Source organism: Petaurus breviceps, unplaced genomic scaffold, assembly GCF_028583685.1.
Source record: "Petaurus breviceps papuanus isolate PSGF00001 unplaced genomic scaffold, PetGlider_PUasm1.0 224, whole genome shotgun sequence".
Classification (NCBI taxonomy): Eukaryota; Metazoa; Chordata; class Mammalia; order Diprotodontia; family Petauridae; genus Petaurus; species Petaurus breviceps.
The window spans coordinates 9,350,501-9,358,003 of record NW_027185887.1 but is presented as its reverse complement, the minus strand read 5'-3'; the positions used below and the strand labels follow the sequence as shown (position 1 = coordinate 9,358,003).

At 34.1% G+C, this 7,503-nt stretch overlaps 1 pseudogene; it reads right to left on the bottom strand.

Annotated features, from left to right (window-relative positions):
* Nucleotides 1-1,138: 1,138 nt before the first annotated feature.
* LOC138166499 (probable 2-ketogluconate reductase) lies at nucleotides 1,139-7,234 on the bottom strand (annotated as a pseudogene).
* Between the last annotated feature and the right edge of the window lie 269 nt (nucleotides 7,235-7,503).

Sequence of the window (7,503 nt, the reverse complement as noted above, 5' to 3'; positions counted from 1 at the left end):
ACTAAGATTGCTGAGAACTTGCCTCTTGTCAAGATGAAGAAAAGACCTCCATTTGGGTATTAAGTGCTGTGTTTAAACTTGATGTAACTCTGGGGTAGATTCAATTGTGATCCAGGGGTGGGGAACTTTTGACCTTATGTTTGGAAACTAATCTACATTTGAGAAGAGGGGCTTTGTGGTGGACTTAATTAAGGTATAGCCTAGGGGTGGAGAAGTATTTAGAACAGAGACTTTGTAATTGATTGAATGATTGGAAGGTCCTGCGGTGGGGTAGTACTTGGAGATTATTTAATCACACTTAGTAAATGCTGTATTTTGAATGATGTCATGTTTTAATCTTCTCTGTTCTTGGTTGGTCACTGAATAAAATAGAGAGCACCTATGCTGGTATTTTGAACCTGGGAAGTTGCCTTCTTTTTGCTTGGTATTACATTACAATGGCCTATTCTTCTGTCTTTTAAAATGATCAGATACTATAAAAATGGGAAAATAATTTTACTTTCTTTACCATTATCAATATATGTGTAAAATCCTTACTCCTTAATTAATAAATCCTTCATCCAATTTTGAGAACTTATTCCTAAAACATACTCAAAGTCTGAATTTCCATGAAATATACATTTTGGAAGCTCATCATATACATCTGTATATAGTTCTTAGAGAAAACAGTATAATTCTGTTGCTTTCTCAAAATTTACTCTTTCATGTATTTAGAAAATTTTTACATTACATCAATTCCCCCTTAGGAGGATATCATCTCTACATTATAATTTGACCACAAATGTAGTTTAAAATTATAAGATGTTCATACCTGCATTCTGTTATAGTAACTCGGAGATATTCCAGTATCAATCTATTATTTGACTTAGTATTATACTTATAAAACTTCTTGATTATAGAAATTTGCTATAAAAGGAAACATCATATATCATAATAGGTCTCCATCATGGGAGACGCTTGAAGGGATGAATGGAAGTTCACTGTATTTACCATTAGCTATTTAAACAAAATAAAATGAAAATCTATAAGCTTTTAATCTCTCTAAGAAAGGTACTTACAGATATAAAGTAGAAAAAGTAAAAACAAGCCTTTGTAATCTGACAGGTTTCCATCATTATGAACTTTCCACACAAACAAATCATTTAAGAAGTACTTCATTAGGAATAGGAAGGCCACTGACAGCAGCCAGAAATGCTTTCAACCATATTTTCTATTGTAAAACTCAGACTTTGATGTTGTGCTTCCAATACAAGGTGTTAAAGTAAAACTCTTTAACAAAGGATGAGATCTGAAAATACAAATGCACTGAAAAAAATACTCAGGTTTCACTGATTTCTTTTAAAATTATTATGCTATGGTTTCTTTTTTTTACATTTATAGGAACATAAAAATGTGTAGTAGATTAAAAAAGAATACAAAAAAAAAATTATACTTGATTCATGGAGGAGTAATGGAATCTTAGAACCAGACGAGACCTTAAAGATTCTCTAGTCCAATATCCTCATTTTACAGATGAGGAAATTAGGTAGTGAGTCTGGAAAAGTGAAGACTAAATAGAAACACAAAATCTGACTTCAAACATTTATAGAATATATAGATATGGTGATAACTTTGCTTTGTTTTGCTTAAAATGGTAGACCTAAGACCCCTATGTAGAAGTGACAAGAACTTTTCTTGTATTGAACCAAAATCTAACTACTAGAATTTATCAATAATGGAATGGAATGTCTGATCGGTGTACCAAACAATTTGTCACTGTAGATATCCAAATACAGGCTATGTGAATAACTCTCAGTTTTATAGAAAGAATTCTATGTTGGGTGGGAGAATATATTAGAAGACCTCTAAAACCCTGTGACTGTATGACTGAGACATTAGCCAAAGAAAACCTTTATCCTCAAACAAAGACTGGGAACTTTGCTTCTATTTTTATCTAAAAAAATGTGCTGGATCAGTTCTTTACCTTGGCAGGGGTTCAGGGTAAGTCACATCCAGGCCTGCAGCTTTAATAATCCCAGTTTGAAGAGCTTCAACTAGGGCATCTTGATCAACCATTTGGTCAGAATTATTGTGAGAATATTTTTGTCACTATGATAATCAGACTATATATAATAGAAAAGTAATGTTCACATTTCAACCTGTTTCAATAACTTCTTTAAAACTGCAGTTACCCTTGTTCTTATTGTTCAGATGACCAAAACATATGAATATCAAATCACATAAAATCAAATGATGGAATACAAAACCAAAAATGGAGCCTAGAAAACATTAGGTATGGCCAAATCCTTTTTTTTCCAGTGCAAAAGAGTACATTTTTTATAATTTAAGAGGAACTTAACATTTAAAGCTGAGAGGAGAGGAAGAATATTCTAGTGAAAGGAAGATCAGCCTAAGAAATGAGAGATTTGGTTTTAATTCACCTTCTTGAACTTGGTAGCTTTGTGTCAGTGAGCAAGTCATTTAACTTCTGAGTTATCAGTTTCCTTATCTACAAAATCAGCTAAATAACCATAAATAAACCCACATTACAGGATTGTTGGGGGAATAAAATGAGATAGATTTAGAGATGGAAAGGATAGGTCAGAAGTACAAACACCTCATTTTACAGATATAAAACTGATGGCCAAAGAGGTTGAGTGACTTGCTCAGGGTCACACAACCAGGAAGTGTCTAAGACAAGATTTAAACCCAGGTCTTGCTAACTGAAAGTCTACTAGGTCATGATGCCTCTTATTTCATTTCGGGTTAAAAATGATATGCCCATGTCCCATCAAGCAGGGCTTAAGTGGAGAAAGAAACTCTTCTTCATACTTAGAATCTTCATAGAATTGCAGAAAGGTTCCTGATGCTCTTTCTGAATGTCAATCAATATTCCTAATACCAAAGCATGGAGTAAACTAACTTGGTGTGACACTCTCCTAAGGATACTTTCTTTTTGAAGAAAAATTCCTGAATACTGTCTTTTGTTAGTTGTTGTATTAATCTCTAGAACAGGGATTATCTACTTGTCCAGTGGTTAGTGCTGCTGCTATCAAAGGAAAATCTTTATTCTTTAATTAGTTTCCCAGGATGGTCACCCCAGACAAGAGGGAAATACTGATATATTCCATAGAATGGCAATGCTACATATAAATTTCATACTTTTTCATACTACATATAAATTTCTTACTTTTCCAAAGCACTCTTAGCTGTATTACCTAAAACCTTTTAAGTTACAAATTCCAAATATTATCTTTATTTTATATTCATGAAAGAATTAAGGCATAAGGATTACACAAGGCCATAGTTAATTAGTAATAGAGCCCTTCCTAGAACTGTGGCATCCAAACTCCACTATCTGCTCTTTGACCATCAGTAAATTATTAACATATGCAATCACCATTCATTTCAGTCATATCATTTCAATATCAATGGAACTTCATCACTCTATACTAAAATTTGTTATAGTTCTCAGCTTTATAAGTTCTATGTTCAACTCACTGACTTAATTTTGAGTGAAAGAGGGATAACTACTCTGTGTAGACATTTAAATTAGGCGTTATAAAAATGCTAAGGAAGAAAAACAGAAAGACTTTGATGAGAAAGTAATTACTAAATAATCAGAAAACGTACAATCAATTGAACTTAAAAGGCACTCAGTTTGTTACTACAGTTCTTTCCCACATAAGGCATGAAAAAAATCTGAATTAAAAACATTTTTTGTTCTTCTTGACTAAGAAACTTGGGTTAAAAAGATATATCTTTTTATATTTTTGTCAAGATATAAAGATATATCTTGACAAAAGGTCAAGAACCTTTAGAATCAGAAGGTAGATTTCAACTTCCTTGTTCCCCAGAGTTATTCTTTAAACCATGAGACCTGCAAAAGAAGAAAGCTGTTGTTGTTGTTGTTGTTCAATCATTCAGTTGTATGCAACTCTTTGTGACACCAGGCCCTTCTGTCCTCCACTATCTCTCAAAGCCTGTCCAAGGTCATGTTCATTATTTCCATCACACTATCTATCCATCTCATCCTCTTCTGTCCCTTTTCCCTTTTGCCTTTAATCTTGACCAACATCAGGATCTTTTCCAATGAATCCTGTCTTCTCATTATTGGCCAAAGTATTTAAGTATCAGGTTTAGTATTTAAGCTTCCAGTGAAGTTGATAGAGAATGTCAAATATTTGGGATTTATTGGCGTGCCTTTTCAGTGAAAGGGGAAAATATCGTTTTGGTAGGCATATACTGTAATATTCATTACCTCTGCTAATGTTTATAAGAGTAGCAGTATGTTTCATTAATCTTAGTTCCCTCTTTCCAATCAACTTTTGAGTCTGAGGTGTTAAAACGGTGACCAGCAATAAAAAGTCTGACTGTTGTAGCAGCAATCCATTTTTGCAAAGTAATGGACCCCAAATGCCTGTTCTTCCAGCTTCTTGCCAGAGTAAACCAAGAAAAAATAAAGTGAGTTTCCTAATCAAAAATATCCCAAAATGTCCAAAGAATGTTCAAGAAACCAAAAACAAAATCCAGGAAAAAGGCACCGAACAGAAACCTAAAACAAGGTAAAATAATCAGTCATATTATTTAGGTGAAGGGCTGACGATTAAATTCAAATTGGATTTGAAAAAGTTTAGAGCCAGTGTGGTATAAAGGAAAAAGCATTGGATTTAGAGTCAGAAAAATAATTCAAATATCAGCTCCAACTGATGTCTTGTAAATCACAGAGACTATAAAAATAAAAAGGATAGGAGAAGGAGAAAACAGTTTATATATATATATATATATATATATATATATATATATATTCACCAAGATAGATACTATAGATAGAGCCACAGTTCTTAAAGTGTGGTCTATAGAAACTATGGAATCCCCAGCACCCTTTTGGAAGGGTCTGCAAAGTCAAAACTACTTTCATAAGACATTATCTGCCTGTTAACCTACTCTTCTCTTTCACAACTACATATCTGGAGCAGAGGGGCAGGGGATGGGAGGGTGGGAAGAGAATTGGATAGGTAAAGAGGGATGGAAGTAACACTGTATATTAATAACATATACTTTTGAGGGAAAATCCAGGAATTAGAATGGGGAAGGAAGAAAGAGAAGCATAACAGAGAACATCTGAGTGAAGGTCTATGGAGGGAGAAACAGGAGAAATTTTATTACCACAATGTGATATGGCAGTGAATGGAATCATGGGTTTCATTTAAAGAGACACAACTTCAGTTAAGTTTAGAAATTCATTTTGTGGGGGCAGCCAGGTAGCACAGCGAGTAAGAGCACCGGCTCCAGTGTCGGGATGACCTGGAGATCAAATCCGGGCTCAGACACTTAGCATCCACACAGAAACACCTGGCCATGTAACCTTGAGCAAGTTACTTAACCCCAATTGCTTAGAGGTGGCCAGGTGGCTCAGCGAGTAAGTGTCAGGATGACCTGGGGATCAAATCTGGGCTCAGATACTTAGCACCACACCCAGAAATAACTGGCTATGTAACCTTGAGCAAGTTACTTAACCCCAATTTCTTTAAAAAAAAAAGAAGAAAGAAATTCATTTTGTGGTACCTGTTGTGATACAGAATCTTCATTTCAAATACTTTGGCTCACTCAGCAACCTTATAGCCAATGTTGCCCATACCTATGATTCCCAGAGTAGATCCAGTCACTTCTTGTCCCATCCAGTTGATAGAAAAATACTTAGTGTCTGGTGAAGTAGCTACCTCATTCCCTAAAAGTCCAAGATGCCAAAGTGAGCCATGGAACTTTCTCTACAAATATTTCTATTATGTTTTTAAGACAAAGAAATGAAATTATGCTTAGCAATGTCTGGTAAAATGAGTTCTGAGAACTCTTGCCCTGAAACACACATGACCCATCCACTTCTACATGAAGTAGAACAATAGTTTCAGCAAAAAAAAAAAATCATAAGATGGTAGAAATGGGTAGTAGTTTTCCTCGTAGTATAAATCAGAATATCTTGGCAAAGGGGTTACATTGTAACATTTATTCTAAATTAGCAATCTTCTGTCACAATAAGGCTAGGGTTCTTAACCTTGGGTCTGGGAAGTAGCTTTTTTAAAAATTTAGATAACTATATTTCAATAGAATTGGTTTCCTTGTAATCCTACATATTTTAATTAATTTAATTTATTAATTTAGAAACATTTTTCTAAAAAGGGTTCTATAAACTTTACCAGACTATGAAAGAAATTCATGACTAAAAAAAAAAAAGTTAGGAACCCATGCCTTTACAGGGAGGCAAAGAGTCAAAAATTGAGTTCTTTCATGTAGACATAGAAAAAGGTATAGCTCTTTCCCCTATTCAACTGTCCACTGTGGGAGGATGAGAAGTGTCTTCTATTAATACTTTAGCTAGCATAAGAATATGCCCCAGATGTACTTAGGAACACTGTTCATGTCCCCAGGATTCCTTTGGCTCAATTATCAGAAGCACTCCTTTAAAGCTGCTTTCCAAACTAGCATCTACATAACTCCTGGAAGCATTCTATAATGGTTTTGAAATTTGCTCTGTGACAATGAAAAGGATGTTAAGAACTACTATTACCTTACAATATAAGAAACTTTACAATTAACAAAGTACCTTCAAATACATTTTCTCATTTGATCCTTAAAGTAACCCTATGAGGCAGACAAGATAGATAAATAATATTTATTATTCCAATTTTAGAAATAGAGAAACTGAAATTAAGAAAAAGTTAAGTGTCTTGCTTAAGGTTACATGGCTAGCAAGTGGAAAAACTGGAACTAGGTTCTATATCATCTAGTTGTCATCTTGCATTACATCATACTGATTCTGTATAAATAAGTGAGATGGACAAGGGGAAAATATCTTATGCCAAATAATAAGATATATTCATGAATATTTGCTTTAAATAGGTTGTATCAGGTTCCAGTGAAACTCTTCTCTTACTTTGAATAATATAATTCCCTAACTTAAAATGGAAAATATTATCTAAGAATTAGGACAACTTGAAAAGGACTATTTTCACTAATAAAAGGGGTGGTTATGAATAATCATGAAATTAAATGGCCCAAAAGAATCTTCTAGTGTTCTCCAGGTTGATGCCAGAAGTAAGGTCATTCCCATATCTGCAGTGCTGTTAGAAACAGCATGTGGAGTGCTGGCTGATTTCATACCAAAGCTGGCAATCAGGTTCATGTGCAGATGATCCAAACCTGCTCCTGAGTTTATAAGAATCAAAAAGAAAGCCTTCAAGTACCAAGTAGTCATAGTGGGATCACAAAATACTTAGCAGCCACTACAATTCTGGAGAGAAAAGCATGGATTTTGGTATTCCAAAAGGCAGAACTGGCTGCTTACAATTGAGAATAACTTATTTGGTCAAACTGAGTATATTTCTATAGAGAAAAATGAACCTTTAATGGGATAAAACATGTCCAACTATTTCTAATGAAAAGACTAGAGCTGAATAGAATCTTTGAAATGAAAATTCAGGAATCATGAGAAACATAGGTAAATAAACACAGTTTTAGTACTTG